General features: G+C 32.5%; 1 protein-coding gene across 5 annotated transcripts in view; it reads right to left on the bottom strand.

The window, feature by feature from the left end:
• Positions 1 to 15,868, bottom strand: part of LOC114324320 (alpha-tocopherol transfer protein-like) — a 161,335-nt gene that overhangs the window by 72,269 nt on the left and 73,198 nt on the right. Inside the window, exon 1 of one of the 5 annotated variants that reach the window (XM_050646276.1) lies at positions 7,053 to 7,177. The exons of 3 other annotated variants lie outside the window; for them this stretch is intronic. The gene's annotated coding sequence lies outside the window, so the exon portion shown is untranslated. Of the gene's footprint in view, positions 1 to 7,048; positions 7,178 to 15,868 lie in introns of those variants that run through there. One more of the 5 variants, XM_050646275.1, reaches the window with a different exon arrangement.

Raw genomic sequence — 15,868 nt, 5'->3', positions numbered from 1 at the left:
AAAAGGGAAAATGTTTGTGGATATGTAGGTATGTATGTATGTATGTATCTGACTGGAAAAGTTAAACCGATCTGAATTTTTTTCTGTATTTGAAGAGGGGGTCAGGACCGATTCAGAACCGGTATAGCTTGTGACTTTTGACCACCCACAAGTCAGCTATAGGACTTGGTAGGTACAAAACGGCATATTTTTTAGGGGTATATATCTTCGGTTCAAGGAGAGACACGAGAACCGAAAATACACCAAATCAATAGTGTTGAGTTAAACTTTCAAATGGTGTGTAAGACATCACGATCAAACATACACACAGCTCAGTATAGCCAAAAAACTGAAAAACTAAACTTTGAAAATTTTGGTTTTTCGACAATTACTCAAAATTTCAACCTACGAATTGCGCCAATAGCTGTGCGTTTGTAGAAGGACTCTAGACGAATCTAACGGTGTATACCTCATATCCGGGAAAATTCGAATTTTTAAGTTATAGGCTTCATAAGTATGATCAAATCTATTATCTATGGAAAAAACGGTTTTTCAAGCTCAATAATTCCTGTAATCGCTTCAGTTATCATACTTGACCTTAGATGCATCAGATACTACTTGTCCATACGTTTCAAACTCATGTTTAGTTATCAAAATCTGTTAAGTCGTTTAGAAGGTATTAAGGTACAAAAGTATAATCCAATTAACGATTATTCCCGAAATGGTTTATGTAGTTGTAGTGGTTACGACGCTAATTTGATCTGGCAACGGGCAATCCGAGTTTATTTACCGGCCATCCCAATATTTTTTTTTTCAATATATTTCGAATAGACAAAAAATCTAGTGTACATTCGATGGACATTAGATCATTTGGGAGGTAATGCGACAAAGGCGACCATTTATAAAGCTTAACGTGTAATCAAAAAACATTGCATTCAACTTCATATATTTAGTTTATAAATAACTTTGAAAAACTCCTGATACAAGAATAAAAAACCGCTAAACGCCGTAAAAATGAGTGGCGCATACAATATTCCAGCTACAAAAGATCTGATATGAATATTACGTGGCTCGAAAATGTATTTTCATTTTGATGCAAAACAAAATTCTAGTTTTATTTTAAAAGATTTTTCCATAATATTTGCTAAATTTGAAGTAAACGCGCCACAAAAGAGTTTCAAAATTCAAACTGTATCAAAGTTACTCTTTTGTGGCGCGTTGTACTTAAAATTGAGCAAATATGAAAAATCTTATAAAACAAAACTAAAATTTTGTTTTGCATCAAAATGAAAATACATTTTCGCACCACGTAATATTCATATCAGATCTTTTGTAGCTGGAATATTGTATGCGCCAGTAGTGCAGTCACTGAAGGTGGATATGAGCTATTACCTCCGATTTCGTTGAACCTCCATCGATTTGCATGAAAATTGGTGAGTCGTTAGAGGATATCTCAAGGAACAAAGGTGACATGATGCCAACTTGCGCTTTTACCCTGGGGGTGGATGCCACCCCTCCTCGGGAGTAAAAATTATTTTATTAAAAATAACCCCACAATTCGATAGAGGGACAAATTATAAGCAAAATTTGTTATATAAATTTATTAAAATAAATCAAAACTTTTTGAGTTATTAAAGATGAAAGATTTTAATTTTTCGTGAGAAAAATGTATGTTTTTAACCGATTTTTCATAAATAACTCAAAAACTATAAGTTTTTGCAAAAAAGTTATTGTTATCAAAATTGAGGCTAATAAAAATCAAATAAACTCCTGACTAGAAAAACTTTCCAATATTAGCTAAAAGTGAGTTATAGGTAATTGAATGTATATTTCTTTCGTCGAGTACCGAAATCTAAGTACTCAAGCTTAAATACCGGGAAAATGGTGCATTTTATAACATAAACTTATTAAACATTTGTCAAAGTTCATAGAAATATCTATCAAATAAGCCCTCGAACAAGTTAATAGCATTAAAATTTATGCACCAAAAATGTTTCAAAATGTATCTTTCAAAAATTTTTCCAAAAAATGTTATTGTTTTTTTGTAAATAATTCCGTTAATTTTTAAGATATAAGGTTCACCTAAAAACTAATTAAAAGCTGATTCCAAGAGCTATTAAAAAACGTCAAAATTAGTCTTTTAAACCGCTTACTTTTTTAAAAATAAAAGGTTAAATGGCCCCGGTTACATGGTTCTCGCAGCAAAATTGAAATATTAAACGTGTCTATCTCGGTTATTTTTTACTTTACGGAAATAGTAAAATAGATAAAGTATTTGGAACAGAAAAAACTAAAATTGAGTTATATATGTTTTTTTACGTATATTGAGTATTATTGGAGTTATTATCAAAAGAAAATGAAAAGTACGATAATTTTAAAAATTCTGATTTTTTAAAATTATATCTTTTTTTCAAAAATATGCCTTCTTAACCGGTCAAAATTGTTGAAATCATTAACTATGTTAAACTAAAGAAATTGTTGTGAGGATTACTACAAATTTTAATTTTTGTGGAAATGACGTATGTTTTATTTTTCACTTTTTCCTAAAAAAATCGAAAGGGTTCTCTTATTTTCATCATAACTTGCTTAATTTGGATGTTATTAACTTCTACTGGAGCTCATTTGATAGGTATTCCGAAGTACTTTGACGACAAGTACTTAACAAGTATATTATATAAAATGCATCGTTTTCCCGTTATGTAAGCTTGAATTCTTCGATTTGAGTACTCGTCGAAAAAAATATACATTCAATTACCCATAACTCACTTTGAAATAACATTAGTTTAGTTCTTTAAGCGGGGAGTGTATTAAATTTTTTATTATCTTTAATTTTGGTAATAATAGTTTTTTTACAAAAGGTTATAGTTTTTGAGTAATACGTGAAAAACAGCTTTAAAACATGCATTTTTTTAAGAAAAAATAAAATCTTTGATATTTAATAATTCAAAAAGTATTGATTTATGTTAATAACTTTATATAACAAATTTTGCTTAGAAGTTACCCCTATATCCATTTCTGGTATTATTTTTAATAAAAAAATTTTCACCCCCGAGAAAGGGTAGGCATCCACCCCTAGGGTAAAAGCGCAAGTTGGCATCATGTCACCTTTGTTCCTTGAAGTATCTTCTAACTACTCACCAATTTTCATGAAAATCGATGAAGGTTCAACGAAATCGGAGGTGAAAACCTTCAGTGACTCCACTAAGTCATTTTTACGGCGTTTAGCGGTTTTTTATTCTTGTAATTTTTACTATTAATTGCAGCTTATATGAACCTACTCAAGGTTAATATTGTAATTAACATTAAGTCAATTTAGTTTTGTAGATATCTGTATTATTTTATCTGTATATTATATATATTTAGCAATAATCATTAACAAATGATATTATTATTTGTTTAAATGATACCTTTCTCAGAAATTACTTATGATTAAAATAGCGATACCTACTACTCTGACTCCGGTAGTTTAATAGCGTATAGTAACTGGAAATTATTGGTAAAATAGTCCTTTATTATTCTTTTTTTTTTACTCAGGTCATCAGAAACGAAAATGCCAGTGAACCTCTAAAATCCACCCGAACCCCGCATCGTAGGGAAGGGGTAACAAACAACATCGATGTACCAAGCATTTTTACGTCGTAAAAAAAATGTTTCAAACGAAAAGATAATTTTGGACAACAATTGTTTATTAACACTTTTTGTGTAGAATGAACTATTCTCTCAGAAGCAACGCTTGAAGCTACCAGCAATTTTGAACAGCGATTTTGAATGTAGATTAAATACCTAATAATTGGTTCTAATTTATATTTTGATAAAAGTGCAGTAAAAAAATGTGTGAAATAACATAATTAAGTGAAAATAATAGTTGAAGTATCTGTGTAATTGATAAGTGATGAAATATTTTGTATAAGGATTTCTATACATATATTGTTTTGTCTAAAACTTTCCACAATTAAACATATTTTCAATAATATTATTACACGATAAGATCACAATTTACCTTGATTTACGAATTGAAATAGACTTGTTAAGTACGTATTAAAATTTCGCAATTTTGATAGTAATTCAAATTTTAATGCATATCAAGAATAGAAGTAAATAGAAAATTAGAAAATAAAAGGTAAACGCTTCATATAAACCTGATTGGTAATTGTTTAATATGAAACGCGGGGTGCAACAATAAAGTATGTCCTAAAGTTTGACACAAAATTCATTGGCTTTAATTTTAACAAAAACAAATTACAGTGGAACCTCGATAACTCGGATTAATCGGGACCGCGGCCGATCCGGGTTACCGAAAATCCGAGATAGCCGGAGAATATGGTAAAAATTAATAAAATACTTACAGATAAACTCCGTTAGAATTGAAATATAATGAAATATATTTATAAATATGCACAGTACCAACTCATTAAAATTACTAAAAAAACACCAAACACAAACGTAAGCAAACGGAAGCAAACAATACAAGACACACAATACAGTCATAACGTCTTTCCTAAACAATGCTAAGACAGTTTGAAATAAAAAGGAATAGGTACTACAGACAGACAGGTGGCTGTTGTTTCTGCGGCGTGTGCTATGAGTCATTTTTAATATCGTATAGTTCAAATTACACACATACACATTATCTCTCAAATATTATATTACATACATTTTTATTGTTGAAAGGTTTGTCTGATAATTAACTATTTTGATGGGAAATAAGCCACAATTAAATTGAAAAATACAAAATATTGAAAATCAAAATGTTTATCTGATGAAAAGCGGTCCGGGTTAGCCGGACTTCCGGGTTATCGGGGGCCGACTTATCGGGGTTCCACTGTACTGTAGTTTTCAAACAATTATTTTGAAGTATTTTGCTTTAGGATGTCGTATAAATTACAAATAAGAAAAAGTATCTGCAAGTGGTTGGGCGGGTACCCAAAACTGAAAATTGTCGAACACTCCAGAATGAAAATATTTCACGCAGAACCATTTACAGTCGAACCCGTTTATTGGAATAGCCTTCGTGCTAAACAAAAGTATTTCTATAACCGGGATATTCTAATAACCGATCATTAGTAGCTAATAAAAACGTTTCTGGACCTCAAATTTCTGTTCCTTAAACCGGGATATTCCTATAACAGGTATTCTAATAAGTGGGTTCGACTGTATATAGAACAATAACAAGTACGATCAGGGAATACCATGTCTGAATCTATCAATAAGTGGAAGATTAAGTGAATTTATTGCACAGAGGTCAGGGAGATCGGTAAGAAGAGCAAAAAATCAGGTTGTAATGTCAACTAGGAAATTGGCTCGATAATATAGATCTTCTAGGGGTACGAGATCGTTGGAATTGAGGAGGAATGGTCTTAAATATCGAAATAGACGTAAATGCCCCAAATTCTCTCAAGCACAACTCCTTTGTATACCTACCAAGATTTTGTTATCAACTGAGACAAGTACACTTTGCCAATGAAAATATAATTGACGAAAATTTTGTTTGGTAAATCAATTAAATGGAATCTGGTAGTGACTAATATTTCAAGAACTAAGGGTTTGAGAAAAAGTTTGTAACTACAGGAGTCATCTATGATTAGTTGCTGAGATATTAATGTTAGCACATGTTAGCAGAATAGCAACACTGAAATGGAACTGGGCAGATCACGTTGCTCGAATGACAGATAATAGATGGAAAAAGCGAATACTGGAATGGAAACCAAGAGATGATGCCTATCGAAGCAGAGGTCGTCCACTAGCACATTGGACTAATGATCTAAAACGTTGTCACAGGAATTGGATGCAAGAAGCACAAGATCGAAATAGAAGGAAAATTATGACAGAGATCTAAGTCCAGCAGTGGACAATCGAAGATTGAATGATGATATTAATGTTAGACTAGCCCTGTAAATAATTATTGAAGCGAATCTTGTATGTATACTGGCGTTGTATTAATAATTTTTCTCTATAGTAAAAGGAGAGGCGAGCATGACGGAAGTAGAGTTTCACGATATTCGATAAAAATATCGATATTGTATTGATATCGTATCGAAAATCAATACGATACCGATACAATACATACCTAAGCAATATTAATGTCGATACGATACTCATTATCTGAAATCAACACAATACTCTTGTATTGTCGATACGCTTGCCTCGATATTATTGAAAATATCGATATCGAAAAAAAAATAAAACGCCACAGTTGTTTGATTATATATTGTGGAATACGTATTTAGATCATAATTAAGTGATCTGCAACCCAATCATCAGCTGTTATAATATTTTTCACTTGAGTGCCTGAACTTGAAACTCTTGAGAGTGAGTAAATGACTGTTATGATTACACTGTTTATACCGTGTGGCATTTGTGGCAATATTATGAAAGTGAGTGACAATGACGCAAAAATAATTTTGAACAAATACTGAATTGCGATTTATTCCGAATCTCCGAGGGTTTCCCCATATTTTCAAAAGTAGTTTTTAAACAATACAGAATTAATAAGTATTTGTCGACTTTCAAAGAAGCATTCAGCCATATTCAATCTTTATAAAAATATACATAAAAGTTATAAGAAATATTCGTAATGTTTTTAGAATAATGTCCATTTGCCAAGCATGCAAAAGTGGGCATAAAGAGCCCACACAGCTCAGATGTATAATCCTGTTTATGTCGATATTTTATCGAGTATTGTATCGATATCGTATCGAAATCAATATCAATACGATATTTTTATAAGAAAGTATTGCCGATATCGATACTCGATACAATACTTCATTGGCATAACATTTTATTAAAATCTAAAAAATCTATAAAAAATAACAAATAAATAATAAAATTATATACTTTATTTCATTTTAAAAATATGACTTAAATTTTCAAAACACAGACAACATACAATAGTATGAAACTTACCGCTAGTCTACAGTAGTGCCTACTGTACAATTTTTTTATATAAAGAATGCGACGCTTACTATTTATTTCAAAAACTATAGATTGACTATTGATCAAAAACTATGGGAAAATTTGGTATATAAAACATCAAAGTTAAATTGTCTAAAAGAATAAATTTAATACGTACCTACCTAAATTTCACAGGATGAACAGCTATAGAATTTAGTTTTAGATGCTAGTAAAATACTTAAAACAAATGTGTAATCTCGAATACAAACAATTTATAGTATATTTTATCTATGAGAAAAAAAAAATAAAATGATCAAGTGGGCATTCTACGTATAAGGTAGAAGAAATCGAGATAACTTAATAGAGGATGTCGCAGCATTGCGGAAAGATTTGATAGAATTATCATAGCTTTGTGAATAAATCAATGTAATCGGCAGGCTGAAAAGTTCGTAGGCTGACACATAGATGGCTCTACTGGTATTAAATCCATAGAATTTTTAGTCAGCCCTAACCTTTAAAAGATCCGTTTATAAATTTGACAGCTGTCGAACTATTAGTTTATGAGATATAGCATTTTAAGTAAAGCCACTGATGTTAGTTTAAAAAATATGGATAAAAAGAAATTTCGTACCTTAATATTTGATTGCTTTTTGGCGAAAATAAATACTGTTGAAGCCAAATCTTGGCTTGATAAACAATATTCGGACTCTGCACAAGGAAAATCAACCGTTGAGGAATGGTTTGCCAAGTTTAACACTTTAACTGCCAGGTAAATTCAGAGTAATTTTTGTACCGGGTCTTCTGGGCCAAAATATTTTTTTCTTCTTAATGACTCTATTTGTGTTTGTTTTTAGCAAAAATCATAAAATTAGATTTGTTTTTTGGTTATTTTTGTAAAAATTGCCGTGTCCTTATTTGGTACACGCGGCCTGCGACTGTAAAATTGCTACTAATGTCTAGTTGCAGGCCATGAGTACCACAGATGGACACTGAGGATCAAATAGTCCATTATCTTTCCAGTAAGACAGTGACACAAGTTAGATGTTTCAGTTTGTTATTTACTTCCGAAAGGAGCGTATCGTCGACTTTACGATTGAAAAAAGTTAATATGGCGCACAATAACAAACAACTCCGTTCTTTAGAATTGAAATTAGAAGCAGAAAAGGCTGCCGATGAGTTAGATGAGTTTAGAAAAATAAACATGAGTGATGATTTTTCTGATTATTTGAATCCAACATATAATATAGTAACTTCTTCAAAGTAGTAATCTACCCCTTCCTGTACAAGTTCAAGCCAAACATGAACTTACTCAAAATGTTTTGAACAAAAAAGGCAGATGCACGATTTGTTACAAAAAAACTCTGAAGTACATGATCGAAATTATGCTGCAAAAAACACAAAACGAGCAACATAGGTATGCAAAGGATGTGAAGACAGCCCTTTTATGTGTTTAGAATGTTTCTTTACCAACCATGTTTTCACAAAAAAATTTCTGTACAATAAAATTGACTTTTAGTACTTATTTTCTAGTTAAAAAAGACTACATTCTCTGTTACTTTTAATTATAATATGCGGTACTGTCATAAAAATAAAAAAGTTAATGTATACTTAATTTTCATTTTATTATCCCTTATATTTTTAAATGTTATAGTTCTACGCCAGACTCAATGATATTCCCATTTAAATACACGGTAAATGTGTATCAACCACGAACACATGGCTGAAACGCTGATAAAACCTGTGTCCAATATATGTACACACGGCAGAGAACTAAAATTGCCTGTGTCCATATATGGTACACATGGCAGTTAAAGTGTTAAACGAGGCGAAATGAGCACCCAAGACGATGCATGCAGTGGACGCCTCAAAGAGGCTGTTACCGATGAAAACATCAAAAAAGTCCACAAAATAATTTTGGATGACCATAAAGTGAAGTTGTTCGAGAAAGCTGAGACTGTAAAGACATGAAAGGAACGTGTTGGATATAATATGCATGAATATTTGGGTATGCGAAAGCTCTGTGCAAAGTGGGTGCCGCTAGAGCTCACAATCGATCAAAAACAACAACGAATTGGTGTTTCTGAGAAGTATTTGAAGCTATTCAATCGTAATAAAACCGAATTTTTGCGTCGATATATTACAATGGATGACACATGGCTCCATCATTTCACACCGGAATCTAATCGACAGTCTGCCGGGTCGACTCCAAAGCGTGGAAAGACGCAACAGTCGGCTGGCAAGGTTATGGCATCACTATTTTGGGATGCGCATGGTATAATATTCATCGAGTATCTTGAAAAGGAAAAAAACATTAACAGCGACTATTAAGTTGCGCTATTGGGGCGTTTGAACGACGAAATCGTGTAAAAATGCCCCTATTTGAAGAAAAATAAAGTGCTGTTTCATCAAGATAACGCACCGTGTAACAAATTAATGAAAATGATGGCAAAATTCCATGAATTGGGATTCGAATTGCCTCTGCAGCCACCGTATTCACCAGATATGGCTCCCGGCGACTACTACCTGTTAGCTGACTTCAATAGAATGCTCGCTGGAAAGAACTTTAGCACAAATGAAGAGTTACTCGCCGAAAATGAGGCTTATTTTGAGGCTAAAGACAAATTGTATTATAAAAATGGTATTGAAAAGTTATATGATCGCCATAATCGTTGTAGAGCTCTCGAAGAAAACTATTTTGAATAATTTTTTTTTTTTTTTTTTTTATTTAAACAATATAAATACACCTAATCTACAAGATTAATCAGTATTTTTTTCTTTAACCTAATTTCCCTAAAAAATGTTTGTAAACTAGATGTCACCTGGTCCATCCTAGCTTTTTTTTACATGAAATGTCCACTTCTTTGTTGTGGCTACACAGCACAGCACTGACTCTGCTTTTCACTAATTGCTCACGTATTTGTTGTGGCTACAATACAATGCACAACACTAACTAAGCCTGGCACAACTTCACACATTACACGAGCTCGAACGGTTTAGTCCTCTTGAGCCTTCGCATCTGGGGTTCGTTGACAAGAAGCTGAAGTGCTTCATGGTTGGGATGCTTATGGAGCCTGTCTTCATGTCTCCTGGCGACTTTCTTGATTTCATTTGGAATAGATTCGATTTTAAGATCTCTACGCAAATCGTCGTTCCGAACATACCAAGGAGCACATACAATATTCCTTAATATTCGGTTCTGGAGCGTTTCTAAATTTCGGTAATTACTTTTTTTGGTACAGCCCCATAATTGTAGGCCATAGGTCCACACCGGTTTCAATATCTGTTTGTAAATTAGTACTTTGTTCTGGATGGAAAGTTGAGAGTACCTACCTATTAGCCAATACATATTTTTGTACTTTATCTTCATCTGTTCAGTTTTCTTTTTAACGTGCTCCTTCCATTTTAGTTTGACGTCGAGATTTAAACCCAGGTATTTCGCTGTTTTTTTATTAGGAACAACGTTGTTGTTTAGGATAATTGGAAGATTATTGATTTTCTTGTTAGTGAAGTTAATATGAACTGACTTCTGTTCATTAAACTTTATACGCCATTTTTTGGACCAGCCTTCTATACCATTAATTGCATTTTGTAAGTTAATCGTAGATTCCTCTATAGTTGCTCCTATTGTCATGACTGCTGTATCATCAGCAAATGTGGCCAGTTGGATGTTTTCCCTCTCCGGAATGTCAGATGTGTACAAAAGGTATAGTATTGGTCCAAGAACGCTACCTTGCGGAACCCCTGCATTTATTTGCTTTAACTCAGAGTACTCGTTTTCCATTTTAACTCTAAATGTTCGCTGGTGTAGGTATGACTTCAATATTTCAACGAGTTGCATAGGAAATATTTTCTTTAGCTTCATTAACAGACAGTCGTGCCATACTTTGTCAAATGCTTTTGCGATATCCAGGAATACTGCCGAACAAATTTTGTCCCCTTCCAGTGCTTTTTCTATTTCAGTTACTATTCGATGGATCTGGTCAATTGTGGAGTGTTTATCACGAAATCCAAATTGATGAGTTGGAATAATATTTTTTTGTTCAATTATATGGTTCATTCTTCGTAGTAGTAATTTTTCAAACACCTTTGAGATTATGGATAGTAAGGAGATTGGCCTGTATGATGTTAATTCATGGTTATCTTGTCCTACTTTTGGTATCATTATAACCTCTGCAGTTTTCCAAAGGATGGGAACATATCTAAGCCTAAAGGATGCATTTATTAGTGTAGTAAGCTTTACTATGGCTTTTCTAGGTAATTTTTTTAGTATCTCACCATTGATCAGATCAAACCCAGGCGCTTTTTTTGTATTGATGTTTTTGATTAATTTTTGAACTTCTTTTGTAGTAGTCAGTTGTATGTTAACAGAATCAAAAGCTACTGGTTCATCGTCTACATGAGTTTCCCCGGGGTTTGGCTGAAATATGTTTTCTAAATATTCTCTACTACCTTCACGTGAATAACGAATTTTAAAGTCATTCAGTTAATTTCTTATTTCACCTACAGACTCACTAGTTATTGAATATTGGACATGCTTCACGAATTTTAATTGTCACAAGAAGCTTTAACATCAATGGCACAATAATAGCAGGTTAGACGTAGGTATTCTGGACGAATAAATTAAAAGACTAGTACAAGTATTTTGAATAATAAAATCAAATTTTATCAAAAAAAAATTCTTTATATGTTAGGATACGAACTTTTCAGCCCGCAAAAAGAACTTGAAAACCAAATTTACAAAGGACCGACAAAAATATTACAGGGGAAAATATATTCAAAAAAGAATTCACGTATTTCATTTTGGCATTTAACATTTTTAAAATTTTAGCATTAACGTGGGAATTTAAACGAATTTGTTGGTTTTTACTGCATCTAGTTGTCTGCGCCAGTTCTTCTTTCTTCTTCTCTTTTTGGCATCATAACTCTGGATGAGTTTGTGCCTGTCTGGCTATATCCTTCCATTCGGACCTCTTTTGTGGCCTTCTTCTCTATTGTCTTATGTCCATGGTTTTCGGGTCATCTTCCACGTCATCCAACAATCTCGTCCAAGTTTTTAAAATCTACATAAATACATAAATAATGCTTGAAATACTGTCTCATTATCATATATTTCGACAGTCAAGTCAGTAACCTCTCATGCCACTCGGGAGAATATTAACATTTGAACGCGTGTTATTATTATTATCACGTTTTTCTACAGACAAATAAAAAGTAAATTAAAAAGCATTAGAAAAGGTCAGTCTATTGTCAATTCTAAACAATAAACAACAATATTGTTGTTTTAGTTTTGATAAAAAAACTTTTACTAACGTTTCAATACACACGACTATGATAAGAACGAATAGTTTTGTTGAAAGGTCAATTATATTATTTAGGAAACGTATTAGTACAAACTTCCTTTAAAATTGTTTAAATAAAAAATGGACGTGAGTTATTTGCTATAGTATAACTATTGGGGGTTTAGAAATTAAATTTAAAAAGACGCAGTATATATCATAAACTAATCCCTATCGGCAACCAATGGCATTGACTGCTACCTAGTCTAAAGACAGCGAAACTTGGGTGATGTTAGAATTATGGATACAAAATATGGAACATCGTCTGTCATGCCCAAGATGTCCCTCAACGATCTATAATTATTATACAATCTGCAGCAATTTTTCGGGTTTGACTTCACATTGGATAACTTTGGTTTAAAAAAAAACCAAAAACATTAGTAGTTCTTTTATGTTGTCTAAGAGGTTCTTCAAAATAAAGCTACTAACAGAAAGAATATTATGTATCGTCTGAGTATCCATTATCCATTGTCTTCTTATTTGTATTTCAAGATTTGTGTACTTGACGATCTTCTCATTAATTTTAAATGCAGATTAATTATTCTTGTTAGGTATCGCTACATCAATTAGTGTTGTTTGCCTAGTTAGTTGTTTGTCGTTTGGCTATTTCTTGGCGAAGAAACTTTCCTGCTGAACCAAGCCGTTTTATATAATCAGTTAGATGATGGATGGTTTCTTAGGCCGATGCCACATTATGCGTTTTGACCGGATGCGTTTCCGCCGCATCCGTTGAAAACGCACAGTGTGACAGGTCGGTCCGGTTGCGTTGGAAACGGATGCGTTTTCACCGCATCCGGTCAAAACGCATAATGTGGCATCGGCCTTATACCGACATGCTTACCGGCTGTTGCCGTTTTGGACCTAAACGTCTTTGACAAAATATTCCAGGTGATTGTTGGTTGTAATAGTCTGATTCGGAATAGCAACCAATCGTTTGATGCTGTGTATTGTCGACATAGTTTTGACTGACTTCGTTGGAATGTCGTAGGTATATGTAGAGGTTTAGATGTTCACTTTTTCTTCCTTAGAATGTTAGAAGTAGCCTGTTTCTTAAACTAGCAACCTGTTTTACTAAATGCTCACGTATGTACATAAATCCATTTCTTCCTATGGCAATGACCTTCTCTCTACTCCTCGGTAATGTTGTTCTCTCTACTGACTATGTGAATAGTTTATCCAGATTTAATCTATGTATATGACTCACACTCCTTTTAAGAGAAATCATCCCAGATACCCTCTTTCGAGTTAGCAAGTCCTAGGTTACTTGGTACGTTAAAGTATCTCCCAAAAATTTTCTTACGAATCTGGATGTTGAAATAAGCATCATTTTGTTTATTATTACTATTAGCACATTTTTTCACGGTTTTTGCTGTAAACTTTAAAGAACCGCTTGAATTGACATGAAATTTGGCAAACGCATAGCTAACATGTCAAAGAAAAAAAAATGATATTGTGCCGATGTGTGCTTTTGCCCTGGGGGTGACTTTCACCCCCTCTTATGAAAAAATATATGTTTAAAATAAGACCGGAAATGGATAAACTGAGTAATTTTAAGTAACTTTTGTTCTATAGAGCTTTTTCGCCAAGTCAACACTTTTCGAGTTATTTGCGTGTGAATATGTTCATTTTTCAACAAAATAACCACGTTTTTAGACGGTTTTTCGCAAATAACTCAAAAACTAAGTATTATGTCGAAAAAAACATTCTTAGCAAAAATATAGCCTGTAAAAAAGTTAAAATAAAATGGTGTACGCGTGAGGTCTCTGGACCTCGTAGAACCAGAGTTATAGCCAAGGAAAAATAGGTTCATATTCGCCAAATTTCAAATGGAATATTTCAACGTGAAATATCCAAAAAATGAAGCACTTTTTGGGGAAAACCCATTAAAACTTTTTTAAAGAGTTTAAAATAGGCTTTATTTCTGTTTTTATAACAAGTTTTTAGCAACAAATGCAAGCAAGTTACGCTCAAAATAAAGTCGGTCCCTATTGTTTTGACAAAAAAAAATCAGGAAGATCACCCCCTAATTAGCATCTTAAATGAAATTAATCGTTACCGCTTCACAAATTATTTTACTTATGTTGTGTTTACATATATGATTTGTAAGTTTCATCGGTTTAAAGTGATTATTTTTGAAAAAAGTTGGTTTTAAAGACTCGTTCAAGCCCTTTTAACTACAGCCCTTTCAAAAATAAGGACTTTGAACCGATGAAACTTACAGATCATATAAACAATACATACACGAGTAAAGAAACTTGTGAAGTGGTAACGATTAAGTTCATTTGAGATACTAATTAGGAGGTGATTTTTCCGATTTTTTTTACCAAAAAAAGGGAATAACCTTATATTGAGCATAATTTGTTTACTTCTGATGCTAGAAATTTTTTTTATAAAACAAAAATTAAGCTTTTTTATACAGCCAGCTACAGGAATTTTATTTTCCTCGTGGACTTTTTTAAACAGTTTAAATAAGTTGTAATACGTATTTCCCAAAAAGTGCTTTATTTTTTGGTTATTTCACGTTAAAGTATTCCATTTGGAATTTGACGAATATGAACCTATTTTTCATTAGCTATAACTCTGCTTCTACTAGGTATTAGGTATAGAGACCTAATATATATACCATTTTTTTCAATTTTTTACAGGCTATATTTTTGCTAAGAATGTGTTTTCGACAAAATACTTACTTTTTTATTTGCGAAAAACCGTCTAAAAGCGTGGTTATTTTGTTGAAAAATGAACATATTCACTCGCAAATAACTCGAAAAGTATTGACTTAATGAAAAAACTCTATAGGAACAATAGTTACTTAAAATTAGTCAATTTATCCATTTCCGGACTTACTTTGTACGTATATTTTTTCACCCCCGAGAAGGGGTGAAACTCACCTCCAGGGCAAAAGTACACCTCCGCACAATGTCACTTTTTTTCTTTGACTTGTTAGCTATGTGTATGCCAAATTTCATGTCAATCTAAGCGGTTCTTTAAAATTTAGAGGTTTTGCAATATTTTACCGTTAAAAAACGTACTATATCTGCGAGTTTATTATTACTGATATTATTCTTAAGTAGTAAGCAAAAGACATCAAATCTTTTACAAAACAAAGATGAATTCATAAAGCATTTTCCAAGATTGCTGTATTATATGAATATATTGGCAACAGCGGGTGATGTCATAATTCAATAGGAGAAAATCACCACTAGGAAATTCTGCGCAGACCCAGGAATCCAAATGCGGAAATTGATCTGACATTGAAAGTCGGAGCGCTCCTTCTTTATCATTACAAAACTTTTTACAGCTCTCTTGGAAATATAACTTTAAAAAACAATGTTTTGACTTCTCCAAATAGTTTCATTTTTATATGGGAATAATAATCTCATCTTAATTAAATATAAGGTTTTCACGAAAGAACATGATTAAGTGCAAATTTTTGATAAAATTTGGTCAAAGAAAACGTTGTAATTTATGTTGCTGTATTGAAATATATCTGTTTTTTTTTTATTGATTTGTGGAAGCAATCTGTAGGGTTATTGCGATATAATATACATAACATAATATGTCAAATTTTCTTTAAAATAATTATTTACTGTTTGAGGTACTTTTAAAATTGTTGCATTTTATAATTTTCTCCAAGATTTCACTTATTCTCGGCCTTCACGCGA

This window comes from Diabrotica virgifera, chromosome 3 (genome assembly GCF_917563875.1).
Source record: "Diabrotica virgifera virgifera chromosome 3, PGI_DIABVI_V3a".
Taxonomy (NCBI): Eukaryota; Metazoa; Arthropoda; class Insecta; order Coleoptera; family Chrysomelidae; genus Diabrotica; species Diabrotica virgifera.
Note: the sequence above shows the minus strand (reverse complement) of the source record. Positions and strands in the feature narration are given on the sequence as shown.